At 45.5% G+C, this 17165-nt stretch overlaps 1 long non-coding RNA gene across 1 annotated transcript in view; it reads left to right on the forward strand.

Annotated features, from left to right (window-relative positions):
• The first annotated feature begins 1490 nt into the window (after positions 1–1490).
• LOC149875070 (uncharacterized) overlaps positions 1491–17165 on the forward strand; it is a 34158-nt gene continuing 18483 nt past the window's right edge. The window contains exons 1-2 of the long non-coding RNA XR_016440004.1: positions 1491–2290; positions 2577–2749. This is a non-coding gene — a long non-coding RNA (uncharacterized LOC149875070). The remainder of the gene's footprint in view (positions 2291–2576; positions 2750–17165) is intronic.

The following is a 17165-nucleotide window of genomic DNA, read 5'->3' on the forward strand; positions in this document are numbered from 1 at the left end:
TTTTCAAAGAGCTTACCCGGGATTGAGGTCAGACTAACTGGCCTGTAATTTCCCGGGTCCTCTTTTTTTCCCTTTTTGAAGATAGGGACCACATTGGCCCTCTTCCAGTCCTCCGGCACCTCGCCAGAGCACCACGAGTGCTCATAGAGCCGTGCCAGGGGTCCCGCAATGACCTCAGCCAGTTCCTGTAGAACCCTAGGGTGAAGATCGTCCGGACCAGCGGACTTGAACACGTCCAGCTTCTCCAGAAGTACCCTAACTAACTCCTCGCTAACCCTTGGCCCAGGCGTGTCTCTCTCGGGGCCCGAGGGGGGCCCAGCAGGGAGGTGGCTGAACTGGTCCCTACTTAGGAAGACAGAGGCAAAGAAATCGTTAAATATGTTAGCTTTGTCATCTGGCGTGATGACTAAGTTGCCCATCGTGTCCTGCAGGGGCCCCACATTACCCGGGACCCTCTTTTTACCCCCTATGTATTTGAAGAAGGACTTCTTATTGTCCTTAATCCGGGAAGCTAGTCCTATCTCCAACTCTGCCTTGGCCCTCCTGACTGCCCCCCTACATCCTCGGGCGACTATAACATAGTCCTTCTTGGCGATGACCCCATCTCTCCATTGGGTATATGCCTCCCTTTTAGCAAGGAGACATTCCCGGATGCTCTTAGTGAGCCATGGGGGTTTATGTGCCCTCCTGCTCCCTTTGACCCTTGTTGGGATTACCTCCCTTTGGGCATGGAGGATCGTCTCCTTAAGGAGCAACCACTCACCTTCGACATCTGATTCCCTTCCCCTCTGGGTCCTCAGCGCTTCCCCAACTATCCTCCTTAGCTTGTTGAAGTCAGCCCTCCTAAAGTCTAGGGCTGTTGCCTTGCTGCAGCCCTTTGCCACCTTACGCTGGATGGTGAATTCCAGCAAGCGATGATCACTGTCTCCCAGGTGGCCCATCACCCGCAGCCCCCTCACCAGGTCATCACCCGTGGCCAGCACTAGGTCCAACAAGGCGTCTCCCCTGGTGGGGCTGTGCACCTCCTGGGTTAGATGGAGGTCCTGCAGTCTGGCTAAGAACCGACGTGAGCGATCAGACTTGGCTGACTGCTCCTCCCAGCAGATGTCTGGGAAGTTTAGGTCCCCCATGATGACCACATCCTTAGCCCTCACTGCCTCTGTAAGCTGACCTAAGAATTCCAGGTCGAGCTCTTCTCCCTGGTTGGGAGGTCTATAGTAGACTCCCACCGTTAAGTCTCTCTCCCCTGGACTGCCTTTTACTCTAACCCAGAGCACCTCAGAGTGCCCCCCCTCTACCCCCATGCTAATTAACGAGGAAGTATATTCCTCCTTGATGTAGAGTGCTACTCCTCCACCTTTCCTTCCTATCCTGTCCTTCCTGTATAGCCTATAGCCCTTGACACTCACCGCCCAGTCATGCGATGAGTCCCACCACGTTTCTGTGATCCCTACTATGTCAGGGCTGGTGACAGCTAGGAGGAGGGTGTCACATTGTTGACGCGCCTGTCAACGAGTTCAATTGTTCAGTCATCTGTGTATGGTTGTCCACTAATTCCAAGTTGGGCCCTCACTCCGGGATGCCCGTGCCAGGTCCTCCTGCCACGACTTTGATGGTTCCTTGGTTCAGTGTGTCTTGTATGACGCGTGCATGTCCGGAAGTGGGACCTCCAGTCGATTCAAGTCCGAAATCCTTGAGGGCTCCTTCCTCCCCTACACTCTCACCCGGGCCTCCAGGACCAAGTCCGGGTTGCCTTCCGGCCTCCTCTCAGGAGGGGGGGGCAATGCCTCGAGTACAAAATACAAAGTTATTAACCCACAAGCCGAACAGCCAGTCCCACCACGGGGCGTCTGACTCTGGGTCCCTTGTGCTTGCCGGTTCCCCTCAAGTCCCGCTCTTCTCTTTCAGGAGGCCTTCGTCTCCCTGTTGGGGTTGGCCGTCTGCCACTGTAGGGTCCTTTCCCCGTCTGGGCGGCTTCGCCTTCTGCCACTGTGGCCGGGGCCCGTAGCCCACTTCTCCCGGCTACCGGTCAAGTGGCCTCCAGCTGGGGCGAGGAGCCCCCAGCCTTTACAACCGCCTCCAATGACTTTGGGGCTTGCCGCCCCTGGTGCCTTGCCCCTGAGGGGCCTTACCCTTTCCCCAGAATACACGGGCAGGGCGCGTGTTGGCGAGCCCCCGCCGCTCCGTGCTTCCGCTGGGGATCTGTTGCCCTCCCAGCCCTTCCGGTCCCTCTCCTCTCCGCTCCGGTGCAGCTTTTGTTCCCGCCGATGCCGCCGCACACCTGGGAGAGGTAATTGAGTTTCCCGCCCTGAGGGCCCACGAGGGACTCGTCCCCGTAGTCAGGTCCGCTCAGTGGTTTGCGTGCGGTGCCGGCCCCACCGCGCCTGCACCGCCTGTACCGCTGCCCACGCTCCGCAGCTGCCGGCAGTATATTACCGCGGTGGCACCCGCTTCGCTGCTCCTGGGGCGGCTCGGGGCTGGGGCTCTCTCACACACATGGATGACATACAGCCCATGAGGGGTTAACATGCAGTCCCTGGGCTCTCACCTGCCTGCCACTGTCTTCATTTCTCCAGCAGCAGCAGCTGGGGTTTCAGGGCTTCCCCTTCCATGCCCTGGCATCCACTGCCTGACCCAGCTTCCAGGGGCATGGTAGCATGGTGCAGTACATCCCAAAGTACCAGAGGAGCCAGCAACCTGGAATGCCTGTGTAGCACAGTGCCATGGAGGAGTCTGCAGGGAGCTGCAGGTGAGGTTTGGCACATACTAGGGCAGTGGTGCCCATTCCCACATTCATGATGTATTGGGGTGAGGAAATGCCTGTCCATATGCAGTACACTAGGGTGAGGGAGTATCCACCCATGCAGTGCAAGGGAGGGGGAGTGTGTGGGCTCCAGCTACTTTGAAGCTGGGCTGCACTGCACTAGAAGCTAACTCAAATACGTTTTTCTCTTAATTTATTTATAATTTTTTGGCAAGCCAAAGAACTCTTCGGAGCCATATTGGTGTCACTTTTTTCCCCACAGAGTCTCTCTCTTCTTCCAAGGGATTTCTCCCCCCCTGAAAGTTACCACTCCCCCTGCATGTTGGGCTTGATTATCAATACTTAGTGTCAAGTTATGAAACCTTCCTTCTTCACAGGCTGGTTTAACCCAGTCAGTTGGCCAGGCCATTCAAGGGAATACTCTTGTAATGGGTACTTTGGGGTGGGGTAGTTGGACCTGTTCTGACTCAATGACTTTTAATCACTGATCTTGTGACTATCTATCAGAGGGGCAGTGGGAGGGGGAGCATATTGTAATTAGATGATCCTAATTCTAATAGTAGAGCACATTATCTTGGAAATCACAAGCCACAGAGTGGAATATTGATCAAATATCCTTACTTATACTCACCTTTATCAAAGCATTCCTTAAATAAAAGGCAACTGTTCAGTCAGGAGGTACACACCACAGCCCCAAGGTATAAGTAGTGGATGTACTCCACATGTTCCTAGGGAAGTTTTATTTCTCTAAGGCAGAACTCTTCCTGGAGGATTCTGTGCTGTGTGTAGCTTAGCATCTCTTCCCAGTTTGAGGCTGTTGGATGTTGGATGTGGGTGTTGGATGTAATCCTTTACAGTCCTTTAAAGTTCTTTGCAAAGGATTATTCTACATAAAAGTCATCAGTTCCTGATTTGTTTCCAAATAATTACTCCATATAAACCTGATTTATGAAAGCACAAGCTACTGTTGTCAGGCAATATCATGACCTTGTCATGCAAAATTATTCTCAGGATTTTTGGTGTTGCCACCTCTAATGCCACTAATGAGAATAACATTATACAACAAATACATTTTCTTAATTTATCAGCAAAGAGTCTTTACAAATGTATTTGTATTAATATTTTAATTATATTTAACATTTAGCTAATAACCGGAAATCCCTTAACAAAGATAACTAGTTCATATAGGAGGTTTTTTAAAATAAATTAAGATTTATGTACAGCCTAATCATTTTCAGAACACTTTTTCAGACTTATTTAAATTGCTTGAAAGTGCAGCATATATTTTATTGCTAAACATGCCGGTGCATTTCATGGCTTTCTAATGTATATATTTTTTTCTATTTACAAGTGAAAGAAATAGGATTTCCTTGTTAAAGGGCTGAGAAAAATTACTAGAATAATAGAAAATTAGGGATGAAGAAGACCTTAGGAGGTCATCTAGTCCAACCCCTTTTCAGAGAAGGCTCATTCCTGTCAAAACCATTCCAGGCAAGTGCTTGTCCAACCTGCTTTTAAAATCTTCCCATGATGGAGACTTCCAAATTTCTCTATATAGACAATTCCAATTCTTAAGCACCCTCATTGTTCAAAAGTTTTTCCTAATATCCAACTAAATATCTCTTCTTGTAATTTAAGATCATTACTTCTTGTCCTGTCTGCTGGAGCCACGGAGAAGGGTTGATTACTATCTTCTTCATAACCACTCTTCAGATATTTGAAGATGGTTTTCATATGCCCTCAGTGATCTCTTTTTCAGACTGACTAGTATCACAGAATCATAGAAAATTAGGGTTGGAAGGGACCTCATGAGGTCACCTAGTCCAACCCCTGCTTAAAGTATGACCATCCCCAACCAGATCATTCTAGCCAGGACTTTCTTGAGCCAGGCCTTAAAAACCTCTGAAGATGGAGATTCCACAACTTTTCTGGGTAACCTGTTCCAGGATTTACTACCCTCTATGTAATATCTAACTTAAAACTGTCTTGAACCAATTTGAGACCATTGCTTCTTGTTCTGTCATCTCCCACCACTGAGAAGGGTCTAGTTCCCACCTTTTTGGAACCATCCTTCAGGTAATTAAAGGGTGCTATTAATAAAAGCAAAAGCTCATTTAATAGCAGGATCCTTTGCTTTCCTGCTATTAAATGTTGCTATTAAATCCCCTCAGCTACCAGCTGCCAACTAAATATCAAGCCGTTGATTACTACTCTCTGAACCTGATGGTCCAGCCAGTTTTCAGTCCATTTTACAGCCTATTCATCCAACTAATACTTCCTTAGCTTGCTTGTGAGAATGTTGTGGTAATGATCCCAGTTTGTCCAACTTTTCCTCGGAAGTGTTGTTTCATGATCTGCTCATCATTTTTGTGACTCGTCACTGGTCTTTAATTTGCCCACATCTTTAATGAAGCATGGTGCTTCAAACCAGACACAGTGCTTCAGGGGAGGCCTTACAAATGCTCAATAGGGTGGAATGTCTCAGGAGGCTGGTGACATAGAGGGAATTTTTATTCCCTCCATAAAATGAGGTCTCAGACCAAGCAGAAAATCCTCTAGAGGCCTGGGGATCCACATAGATTGAACAACCGGGATCGAAAGTAGTGAGTATCTTCCTGCTCCCCCTGCTCTCCAGTCCTATGAAGGAATTAAAGTTAACACTAAGTCAGTGTTACTTTTGCTTACAATATTTTAAGAAACTCTTCCTTAGAGGGATTATAGTTTCTAGCTGTCTTCACTGTGGGAATTACTCCAGTGGACAGGTACTAAGTTTCCCAATTGCATAAGGCCAATTTTATGAAAAAAGTAGGATATTAGGCAAGTGTGTCTTAAAGGGTTTCTACCAGCCACCACATTGCAACAGGCATTGCCACAGTATGGAATGAACTGCAGTTTCACAAATATATGGTGTGACTTCTGGTTTAGTATAACATGCTTTTTAAAAATGAACTCCATCAGCAAGATACTGTCTAACAGGAATGTCTGCCCACAAGATATTTCTTGAAGCAAATTGTAGCATGCTAAAAAAAAAAGTTTCAAAGTGTGTCCTTAATGATACTGCTGAGATAGCAATAAATCTGGATGCACTGCCTGAATTCCGAGAGACAGGAAAACAAAAAAGAGAAGGTTATGAAAGTTATAATGAGCAAATATGTGACCAATTCTTGGAGTCAAAAATATATTTTTCGGTACTTTACTAGATATAATATTAACCTTGCTTTATGAGCTTTTTCAGACACTGCTCTGAATTCCAAAATATAGTTGGACTGCTCTCTAACAACAGATCATGAAAGACACAGGAGGCAGAGATAGGTGCTGCAGCAGAAACACCCTGGAACTATACAGATTTTTCTGTGGATGAAAGTTTGAAACTTAGAAATATTCATGGTCAACTGAAATAATCATTTTGACTACTTCTTACACTTTTACTAACCAAAGTTGCTAAGAATAATCCTGATACAACATAAATTATTGTATTGTAGAACTTTTGGTATACCTACGATGCAATACATATTTCCTTAATTCTACCCACTGCTCTGGCTTCTACAATGTAAAATGTATCTTTTGGAAATATAAAGTGATCAGTGCCTAGCTGAGATCTCTAAAGAGGTGGGAACAACATGCAAATATTACCCTAATCTCAACAGAGCTTGAATTACCAATAAACCTTCAGTACAACTCTTGCTTTCAAACATTAAAAAGATATTTCTGAAACTTTATGCTATGCGAGCCTTAAAATGTTTACAGTGGATTGAAGTGATGGTACAGATCCAAAAATTATCTATAAATTAGGTGTATATGTTGATTCAATAGGTGTGATAATTCTGGCAGAGAGGAATCAACTAAGCATTGTGGGAGAGCCAAAGTGATAGAAAAACATTTTGCAGGCCATCCTCAAAATACTATTGCCATCCTGGGTGATATTGTTCTCTTTTAACCCAAGGTGTTAAATTAAATGTTTGGTCTTATTTCTGTTAGGAGAAGAAATTGATAAAGTGGTCCAACATTTCTCCAGGGTCATACTACAAAAATTTCACTAGCTGCCTCTGGGACTTTCTTCTTGTCTTTTCTATATGGTTCTATGGTGTTTTTGCTGTGACTCCTCTTGCCACTGGGTCCTCTCTGTCTCTCACTTCAATACCTACATCATCAAATTACTTCCCTGTTCTTGTGTCTAGTACCAGACCCTTGAAACATGTCTGGATTACATGGTCCAGCCAAGTGATTAAACTGTCTAGTCCTTGAATGGTGTTTTTCCATTGATCTTGCTACTACTAACTAAATGGCTGTTTAACCATTTTCTTCTGGCTTAAATGCAAGGTAGCAATCAACAATAGCTTCAGTGTTGAACACCATCATGAACCCCAGCATAAAATATATATTAAGACAAGTCATAAGGCAGTCATTAAGTAGAAATTTCAGGTTGTTTCTCCTGAGTCTGTGATCGAGAAACCATAGGACCAGAGGTGTCAGCCAGGATACACAGAAACCATTTTTCGTTCTGTTCATTAGAAGCATGCTGCACTGTTGGAGAGCTATTGGATCCAGCTGCATATGTTGTTAGAAATGTATTTTTTCCCCTAGGCCCTTGTTTCTACCTCTGTCATAAGCATGAGCCTACTTCATTATTAACTTTGGTTATTCTTCCAGTTGCTGAGGACTGCTTTGCTATTTTATAAATTTTGTTTCCCATGACAATAACAAAAGTTTTAGAAGGAGGAACTTGTTTCCCTAATAGTTTTCTGGAGTTCTGTTAATTACAAATTCTGAGTGAATCTATCAAGTCTTAACTAGATCTGTGGATTGTCACTGAGAGTCAGTTACAAGGACAAGATTCACTTCTGGCCATTACTTTTTCTTTTACAATGTTGGAATATGAGTACCATTTCTCAATCAGATCCCATCCAAAGAAAACATAAGAGGTTATTATAGCTCTGCTTATAACTCCAATAAATGCTATCTTCAAGTAATCATGAATATATAAATACAATTCACCTTTTCTCCCTTAGCAAATAAAATTAACTCAACAAATTTTAAATTATAATTAAAAATAATGCCAAGTGGTATGATACAATAATAGAAAATTAGGATTGGAAGGGACCTCAGGAGGTCATCTAGGCCTCAAAGCAGGACCATCCCCAACTGGATCATCCCAGCCATGGCTTTGTCTAGCTGGGTCTTAATAATCTCCAAGGATGGAGATTCCACATCCTCTCTGGATAATATGTTCCAGTGTTTTACGACCTTTCTAGTGAGAATTTCCTAATATCTAACCTAAACTTCCGTTGCTGCTCCTTGTTCTGTCATCTGCCACCACTGAGAACAGTTTAGCTCCATCCTCTTTGGAACCACCATTAAGGTAGTTGAAGCTGCTATTAAATTCCCTCCCCTTTTCTTCTTTAGACCATATAAGCCCAGCTCCCTCAGCTTCTAGTCATAAGTCGTGTGCCTGTCCCTTACCATTTTCATTGTCCTCTCTGCTGGACACTCTCCAATTTATCCATATCCTTTCTATAGTGGGGGGCCCAAAACTAGACACAGTACTCCAGATGTGGACTCACCAGTGCTGAATAGAGGGGAAGAATTACTTCCTTTGCCCTGATGGCAACATTCCTACCAACGCAGCCCAGTATACCATTAGTCTTCTAGGCAACAAGGTCACACTGTTGGCTCATATTCAGTAGGGCTGTGCAAAATTTTGCCACCAGTTTTGTTTCGATACTGTTTCGATCCATTCTGAGGATCTAGTCAAAACATTCTTAAAAAAAATGAGGCAAGTTGAAATGTTTTGCTGTTTCAATGCTGTTTTGATGTTTCACCCATAGGATATAATGGGGAAGGCTGAAACAGCCTATAACTTTGTCATTTCTGGCCTGATTTGGATTAAACTTGTAGATATGGTAGCCTCATCTACAGGAATAAAGCCTGCCATGTTTCAAGGAGATAAGTGCAGGGGTTTGGGGGAAACTGTACCTCAAGCTGCAGATAAGCAGAACTTGTGACATGGGTGACACTGTGTGTGTTAAGGTGCAGTAGGGTGAAAGCTGCTTGAAGAGGCCACAAAGTCTGCCAGCTTTCAAGGAGATATGTGCAGGGGATTCTGGGTTCTGGGGCTCTGTACCTCTAGCTGCTGACAGGCAAAACTCATGACATGGGTGCTTGTGTAATTGTGTCTGTCCTGGGGCACAGGTGGGTGAAAACTGCAGGCCTGCTAGGCCCTGCTGTGGCCACAATGTTGGCTACAAAGGAACAACTCACAGGATCATCATCAAATTCTAGTTTATTAGATGGATGCAAAAGTCAGATCATAAACCTTGGGAATGATCCCCTCAAACACACACATTCATGCATACATACACAATCCCAGTAGCTACCTATGAATACTAAGCACTGGTGTCAAGATATACCTATCCCCAAGTGCTGGAGCCCACTGTTGGTGGCCAGTCGAGGCTTCTTTCAGTGCAATGTTGCTTCAGAAGTGGGTTGCTGACTGGTCCTTCTGGCTGGACAGGTAGGGTGCTGGTCAGGTCAAAGAGGACACCTTTGAGGTCATTCTTCGCTGCCTTTTATCCCTCTCTGGCAGACTTTGGTGACTCCCCAGTTCTCGGGTTTACCCAATCCAGAGGTCATTCACCTCATGGGACATCCCCCATGGTGGCTGCTGGATGGCAGCTGTCAGTCCCAGGGGTCTTGTCCACGAGTATGTGCAGTCTCGGGAGTCTGTTGATGAATTTTGATTAATTCACTGCCATGACAAATAGGGCTCTGGGAGTGATTGATTGGGTAGTATTCAGTCCCAAGAGTCGGTCTCCAGCATTCGTTAGTTCAAACTGGGGCTTCTGTACCTTTAACAGTGAAGTTTCAAGGAGTTCCCGGTTCTGTATTGATTCATTCCTCTCCTTAGTCTGTGGTTTCATAATTGTTAATTCTTGCTCGTCCTTGGTCACTCTAATTCTATCCCTATGTTCCAGCACATCTACTCCCCCCAGCTTGGCATCATCTGCAAACTTGCTGAGGGTGCACTCTGTGTTATCTTCCAGGTCATTGATGAAGATATTGAACAAAAATGGCCCCAGGACCGACCCTTGGGACACTTAACTTGACACCAGCTGCCAACTAGACATGAAGCCATTGATTTCTACCCACTGAGCCTGATGCTTCAGCCAGATTTTTATCCATCTTACAGTCCATGCATGCAGTCATACTTCCTTAACTTTGCTGTGAGAATGCTGTTGGAAATCATATCAAAAGCCTTGCTAAAATCAAGGTATACCACATCCACTCATTTCCCCACATCCAGAAAGCAATCAGGTTGTCAGGAGTGACTTGCCCTTGGTGAATCCATGCTGACTGTTCCTAATAACCTTCTTCTCCTCCAACTGCTTAGAAATGGATTCCTTGAGGGCCTGCTCCATAAATTTTCCATGGACTAAGGTGAGGCTGACTGGTCTATAGCTCCCTGGATCCTTCTTTTCCCCTTTCTTAAAAATGGACACCATGCTTACCATTTTCCAAATATCTGGTACCTCTCCTAATAGCCATGAGTTTTCAAAGAGGATGGCCAATGTCTCTGCAATCACATCAGCCAACTCCCTCAGCACCTTTAGGGTCATCCCATCCAGCCCCATGGACTTGTATATGTCTGGTTTTTCTAAATAGTCCCTAACCTGTTCTTTAGACACTGTTGGCTGCTCACCTCCACCTCAAACTGTGGTACTAGGTATAGTAGTCTGGGAGCTGACCTTGTCTGCAAAGACTGAGGTGAAAAAGACATTGAGTATTTTAGTCTTTTCTGCATCCTCTATCACTAGGTTTCCTCCCCAGTTCAGTCAGTTCTCCTGGACTCCTCTTCCTTCAGACTGGCTTCCCAATGGATCCTGCCCATGAGTTCCCTGAGTGGGTCAAAATCTGCTTTTCTTAAGTCCAGGATCCTTACTTTGCTGGTCTCCACCCTTCCTTTCCTCAGGATCCTGAACTCCTGAACTCTGTGGTTGGTGCTGCCCAAGTTGCCATCCACATTCCCCACAACTTCTTCCCTGTTTGTGTGAACCAGGTCAGGAAGACCACAGACCTTAGTTGGCCACTTCAGCACTTGCATCAAGAAGTTGTCCCCAACATTCTCCAAAAACTTCCTGGATTGCCTGCACACTGCTGTATTGCCCTCCTAGCAGGAGCGGGTGTAATCTGCAGATCAATGCCTGGCTGCACAGGTGGAATCACCAGCAGGGCTTTGGCTTATTTTACCATGGGATGATGTTCCAAGAAGAAGGATTGCTGGAAAGAGGTGGAATGCACCTGATGAAGAGAGGTAAGAGCATCTTTGCAGACAGGCTTGCTAACCTAGTGAGGAGGACTTTAAATTAGGCAGAAGTCCCCCATGAGAATCAGAGCCTATGACTGGGAAACTTCCACCTGCTCTTTGAAGAAAGCTTCATCTACCACTTTGTCCTGGTGTGGTGTTCTATAGCAGACCCCCACCATGACATCACACTTGTTGTGCTCTCCTCTGACCCTAACCCAGAGACTTTCAACAGGTTTATCTCCAATTTCATATTGGAGCTGTGAGCAGTCATGTGGGTCTTTTACATAAAATGCAACTCCTCCTCCTGCTCTTCCCTGCCTGTCCTTCCTGAACAATCTGTATTCATTCATGGCAGTGTTCCAGTCATGTGAGCTATCCCACCAAGTCTCTGTTATCCCAATTACATCATAGTTCCATGACTGTACAAGGACTTTCAGATATTTCAGCTTGTTTCCCAGGCTCCATGCATTCATGTACAGACACCTGGGATAACTAGTTGATTGCCCTGATTTCTCAGGAAGAATGAGAACACCTCCCCTTTTCCCCACTTCTGCTTGCTCTTTCTCCAGGTCACCCATTTCCCAACTTACCTCAAGGCTTTGGCCTATATCCTCCAGTGAACCTATTTTAAAGCCATCCTCACTAGGTTAGTGAGCCTGTCTGCAAAGATGCTCTTTGCTCTTTTCATCAGGTGCATTCCGTCTCTCCCCAGCGATCCTTCTTCTTGGAACATCATTCCATGGTCAAAGAAGCCAAAGCCCTGATGGTGGCACCACCTGCATCCAGGCATTGATCTGCAGGTTGTACCCACTCCTGCCCAGGCCCTTTCCCTTGACTGGAAGGATTGAAGAGAGCTCTACCTGAGCCCCCATCCCCTATTCTTTTGCACCCAGAGCCTTGTAGTCACTTTTGATCTGCTAATGGTCTCTCCTGCAAGCATCATTGTTGCCCACATGGCTGAGCAGCATGGGATAGCAGTCACAGGGCCAGATGAGTCTCAGTAATACCTCTGTGACATCTTCTCCTTAACAGTTTCTTTTCTTCCATTTTTCTGAGCCGGGACAGGGACATCCCCCACACTGGGAATCCGGACAGACCCTGGGAAGGTGCAGCCAGGCCGAGGGTCAGTGACGACCTAGTCAGGGAACTTCTGGAGGGACTAGACATGTTCAAATCAGCAGGTCCTGATGATCTCCACCCCAGAGTACTGAGGGAACTGGCAGAGGTCATTGCAAGACCCCTGGCACAGCTTTACAAGCACTCATGGTGCTCTGGAGAGGTGCTAGAGGACTGGAAAAAGGACAATGTGGTCCCCATTTTCAAAAAAGGGAGGAAAGAGAACCCAGGAACTATAGGCCTATTAGTCTTACCTTGGTCCTGGGGAAACTCTTTGAGAAAATTATCCAGAAGCACGTCTGCAAGGGAACAGCAGGGGAAATTATGCTTACAGGCAATCAGCATGGGTTCATTAGAGGTAGGTCATATCAGACCAAACTGGTTGCCTTCTATGGCCAGGTCACAAAAGCCCTGGACTCGGGTGTCATGGTAAGTGTAGTCTTCCTGGACTTTAGGAAGGCCTTTGACACTGTTTCTCACCCCTTCCTGATTAAAAAATTAGGTGACTGTGGTATTGATGCCTACACAGTCAGATGGGTCACAAATTGGCTGGAGGGCTGCACCCAGAGAGTGGTAGGGGATGGGTCATTTTTGATCTGGAAGGACGTGGGCAGTGGGGTTCCCCAGGGCTCGGTCCTCAGCCCCCCACTGTTCAGTATCTTCATCGGCAACTTGGACAAGGGGGTGGAAAGCACCTTGTTCAAGATCTCAGATGACACTAAGATGTTGGGAGAAGTGAGCATAGTAGAAGATAGGGACAGGCTACAACTATATCTGGACAGGTTACAGAGGTGGGCGGATGAGAACAAAATAGGTTTCAATATGGACAAGTGCAAAGTATTGCACCTGGGGAGGAAAAACCAGCAGCATACCTTCCTCGTACTCCCTTCTCGTCAGCACAGAGGCAGAAAAGGATCTTGGAGTCATCATTGATTCCAAAATGAACATGGGCCGCCAATGTGGGGACGCAGTCAGGAAGGCTAACCACATCTTGTCATTCATCCATAGATGCATCACGAGTAGGTCCAAGGAGGTGATCGTCCCTCTCTATGCGACATTGGTCAGGCCACAGTTGGAGCACTGCATCCAGTTCTGGGTGCTGCACTTCAGGAGGGATGTAGATAGCATAGAGAGGGTCCAGAGGAGGGCCACTCACATGATCAGGGGGTAGCAAGGCAGGTTCCATAAGGAAAGACTATGGGACCTGAACCTGTTCAGCCTCCACAAGAGAAGGCTGAAAGGGGATTTGGTGACCACCTACAAACTTGTCAAGGGGGACTAGCAGGCAATGGGAGAGGTCCCTGTTCCCCCGAGTACTACTGGGAGTTACAAGGAATAACGGCCATAAGCAGACTGAGAGTAGGTTCAGGCTAGACATCAGGAGGCACTACTTCACAGTCAGGGTGGCTAGGAGCTGGAACCAACTTCCTAAGAAGTGGTGCTTGCTCCTACCCTGGGGATCTTCAAAAGGAGACTAGACAATCACCTAGCCGGGGTCGTAAACTACGAATTCGGCCGAATCAGGGAACAGGGATTAGTTGATTCAGGTCACTGTCCCGATTCGATTTGGCCAAATTCGAATCTGAAGATTTGATGCTCATTCAGAGAATCAATGATCTGGCCATAGACACACCTTTAAATGTGTTTTCTACATACCTCGAGGTACCAGGTGAGACTTGTGAATACTGAGATGATGGGGTGGGTGGAGCATCCTGTAGGAGTGTGGCTCCCACCCCCCCGTGTCCCCTGGCTCAGCAATCAGCTGTGGGGGACCCTGTGTGCCCTCTCAGACCCAGGAGGCACCAGTGTTCTGGTCCACTTCTGGGTCCAACACTGAGAACGCTGGGGACCCCCCTGCACTCTCATGGGACGATCCATCTGCCCCAGTATCTCAGCATTTACAAGCTGCCTGGTATCTAGGAGTATGTAGAAAAATCATTTAAAGCTGTGTCTACATCTGAATCATCAAATCTCTCTGAATCTCTCCGAATCAATTTGGAGGGTTCTGACTTGATTCAGAAAGATTAAAGGGTCTCCGGATTTGATTTGGATTTGGAGGTTTGGCCGACGAATCAGGCCGAATCTCTGTCAAAACCAATCAGTGACCGAAGTGTCACACAGCCCTAGTGGAAAGTGCTATTTATGACAGACTGCTCTTTCTCTCATCCTAGATTACTGGGAAACCAGGACAGATCTTCAATCTCAGTGATAGATTTTGATTTCACATATATGCCTATACAACTTGGCACCCATTTTCACCAGGCCTCTGGTATCTTGTATCCTGAAGTAGAGGTATGCACATGGCTAACCTAATAATTTTCTCTTTAAAATATATTAAATGTTCTTAAGAACTTGACTGGTAAAACTGGCAATGAACAAACACATGCACACACGCACGCACACACACAAATAGACTGTACTTGGTAACACCTGGTTACTTAGTGACCAGGAACAAAAACACACATAAAAAACCCCAATAAACCCAAAGATAGAAATAATATTCTACAGGTAGTACCAGAATTCCAGCAGGGAAAATGGCAGGGGCAATGAGATACTGTCTTAAGTGATAATAATAATAAAGATGTTCAAAGATTCATGAAGCCTATTTCTGTACTTAGTGTTGCTAAAAATAATTCCTGAGAGGGTATTAAATTAATGTATGGTATCTGTGATATAACTGTGGGTAACTTAGTCATCAGTTCAATGGCTGTGTGACTTAGATTGTCCTACATGGGGACCAGTGTGGAAGGGAATGAAAAGGATCAAATTATGTAAGGAATTTCCTATGAAGCCTTTGTGGCTGGATGAAGTGGTAATTTCACTTAATAATGCTATACTGAGAGTACTATCATGTCATGGAACCAGCAGTCATCACTAAATGTATCTTTAGACCCAAGAGCTAGTGATTAATTGACACAACACTGGAGCTAATAACTGTTACTTGTAACTCCCATTTCACTATTATTTCAACTGCTGTATTGCATATGTGTAGTTACCAGGAGAATTCATAGATGGTATCTCTTCTTTGTACTTTTTAATGAAATGATGTTTCAAAGTTAAATGAGATTGTATAAGGATACAAATGGTTTGTACGTTAAGCAAAAACAAAGGTATTGGAGCTGTATAAAACAGATCTTACTGACATAGAATTCAATGTATTGCTTTAGCAAAATTAGCACAGAAGTGACCCTGAATTTAATTTGACACACTATCAGGGTCCGATTCAGAGTGGGCATGGGGGTGCAGTTACACCCCCCTTTGGGTTTGTTGCATGTGAGCTCTCACGATGTGGTCTGGCCAGAGCCTCTGATTTCACACAGCTCCAGAGTCCAGTAGGTGAGTGCTGCTGTTGCCGTTCATCCTCTCCTGTCCCTTGCTGCTGAATTCAGTGGAGTAGGACCTCAGGTTCATCAACACTGGGAAGGGAGTCACTATTTGTAGTAGCAAAAGACATATTGTTCAATAGTAAGAAATGTTACAAACATGTCAAAGGCAGGTTCCAGTATATTCTACAGCTGTGTGTGCATGTATAGCCCAGGTACATGTATATCTGAGTGCAAAATAGGAAAAATGATGGGGTGGGAAAAGAAGGAAAGAGGCTCTTCTGTGTTTTAACTCCAGTAGCTGAATTATTAGGGTATGTGCCAAGGAAGCAAGAAACCCAGATTCTAGCACTCCTCCACTGGAAGATTCAAATTTATATCTCTATAATTTCCCAGCACAGTTCTCTAACCACTATACCACAGGCCAGAACCCTCTCCCAAAGTCTTTTTGAGGGTGAGCCACTGCCTTTTGTCATTGGATGAAATGGATGGAGGACAGTGCAGTAAGGAAGTTTCTGCCTTACTGGGAGCAAGGGTCCAGGCTAAAACCCAGGGCCTAAACTGTGGGTTGGTGCTGACAAAACTGGAATGGGAATTCAGAGAGATACAGGGTTAAATCTCCACTTCTGGGTGAGAGAAACCTAGAACCCAAGTTTATACTTTTCTGGGCAAGGTCTCTACCCACTGAGCTACTAGAACTAAAATATGGGAGCATCCTCCTCCTCCTGAGTCTAACACCTGCTAGTAATGGGTTTTCAGGACTTAGATCCAGGTACACATTCCCAAAGAACACATCTCTGCCTGTGTGTAGCCTGCTGCACATACTCAGTTTACATGTACAGGTCTGTACTGTATGGCAGGCATAATCCCAGACAGAATTCTATCTTACATGTACCAGAAAATCATGAAGCATTTTCTTAAATGTGCGACACAACCTCTTTTTCCAGTATGATTTCCCTGGCAGATCAGAAAGTGAATAAAGATATAATGACAGATTGTGATAATATCGCAAGACTATTTAAAACATTACTTTTAATTATTTTGCTATAATGCAGCAGGAAGAATGAAAATCTTTGTTTATCCCACATACGCATTGCTGCAGCCTGCTGGGGCCTGTTACGCAATATACTATCTTCATTCAGATGAAAGACAGTGATAAATGACTTGAAGATTAGACATACTTTAAAATCAATACCTTCAACAGCCATATACTGGTTCAGTGGAATTCAAGAAACCTGAGGAAGGTGGTATTTAAATATCTGCAGAGCTACTTTTGTCAAGGCAAATAGGTTTTGCTTTAAAGAAAGTAGATGAGCAATTCCTATAGAATAGAGGTTTTCAACTGGCTATAACAGCTGGTGAAGAAGCAGCCAATTGACAAGTGGGGTGGGTGGGTGGGGGTTCCCCCAGCAGCCAATTGACAAGAGGAAGGTGGTGGTTCCCTGGTGGCCGATCAATGATGGAGGTGGGGGGAGAGGCAGTGAAACTGGAAGTGCTGGTGGCAGACGATGGCAAAAGTGCCAAAGGTGCATGGCACCAGTGAAAACAAAAGTGCCAGTGGTATATGGCACCACAAGCAATGCAAAGTGCTGGTGGCCCTGCCTCCTGCTTCTCCATCCCGCAGCCGCATACCCCCTGGGGATTTCCCAAGTAGCCCCAT

Source organism: Crocodylus siamensis, chromosome 1 (genome assembly GCF_052110815.1).
Source record: "Crocodylus siamensis isolate JL-2025a chromosome 1, ASM5211081v1, whole genome shotgun sequence".
NCBI lineage: Eukaryota > Metazoa > Chordata > Crocodylia > Crocodylidae > Crocodylus > Crocodylus siamensis.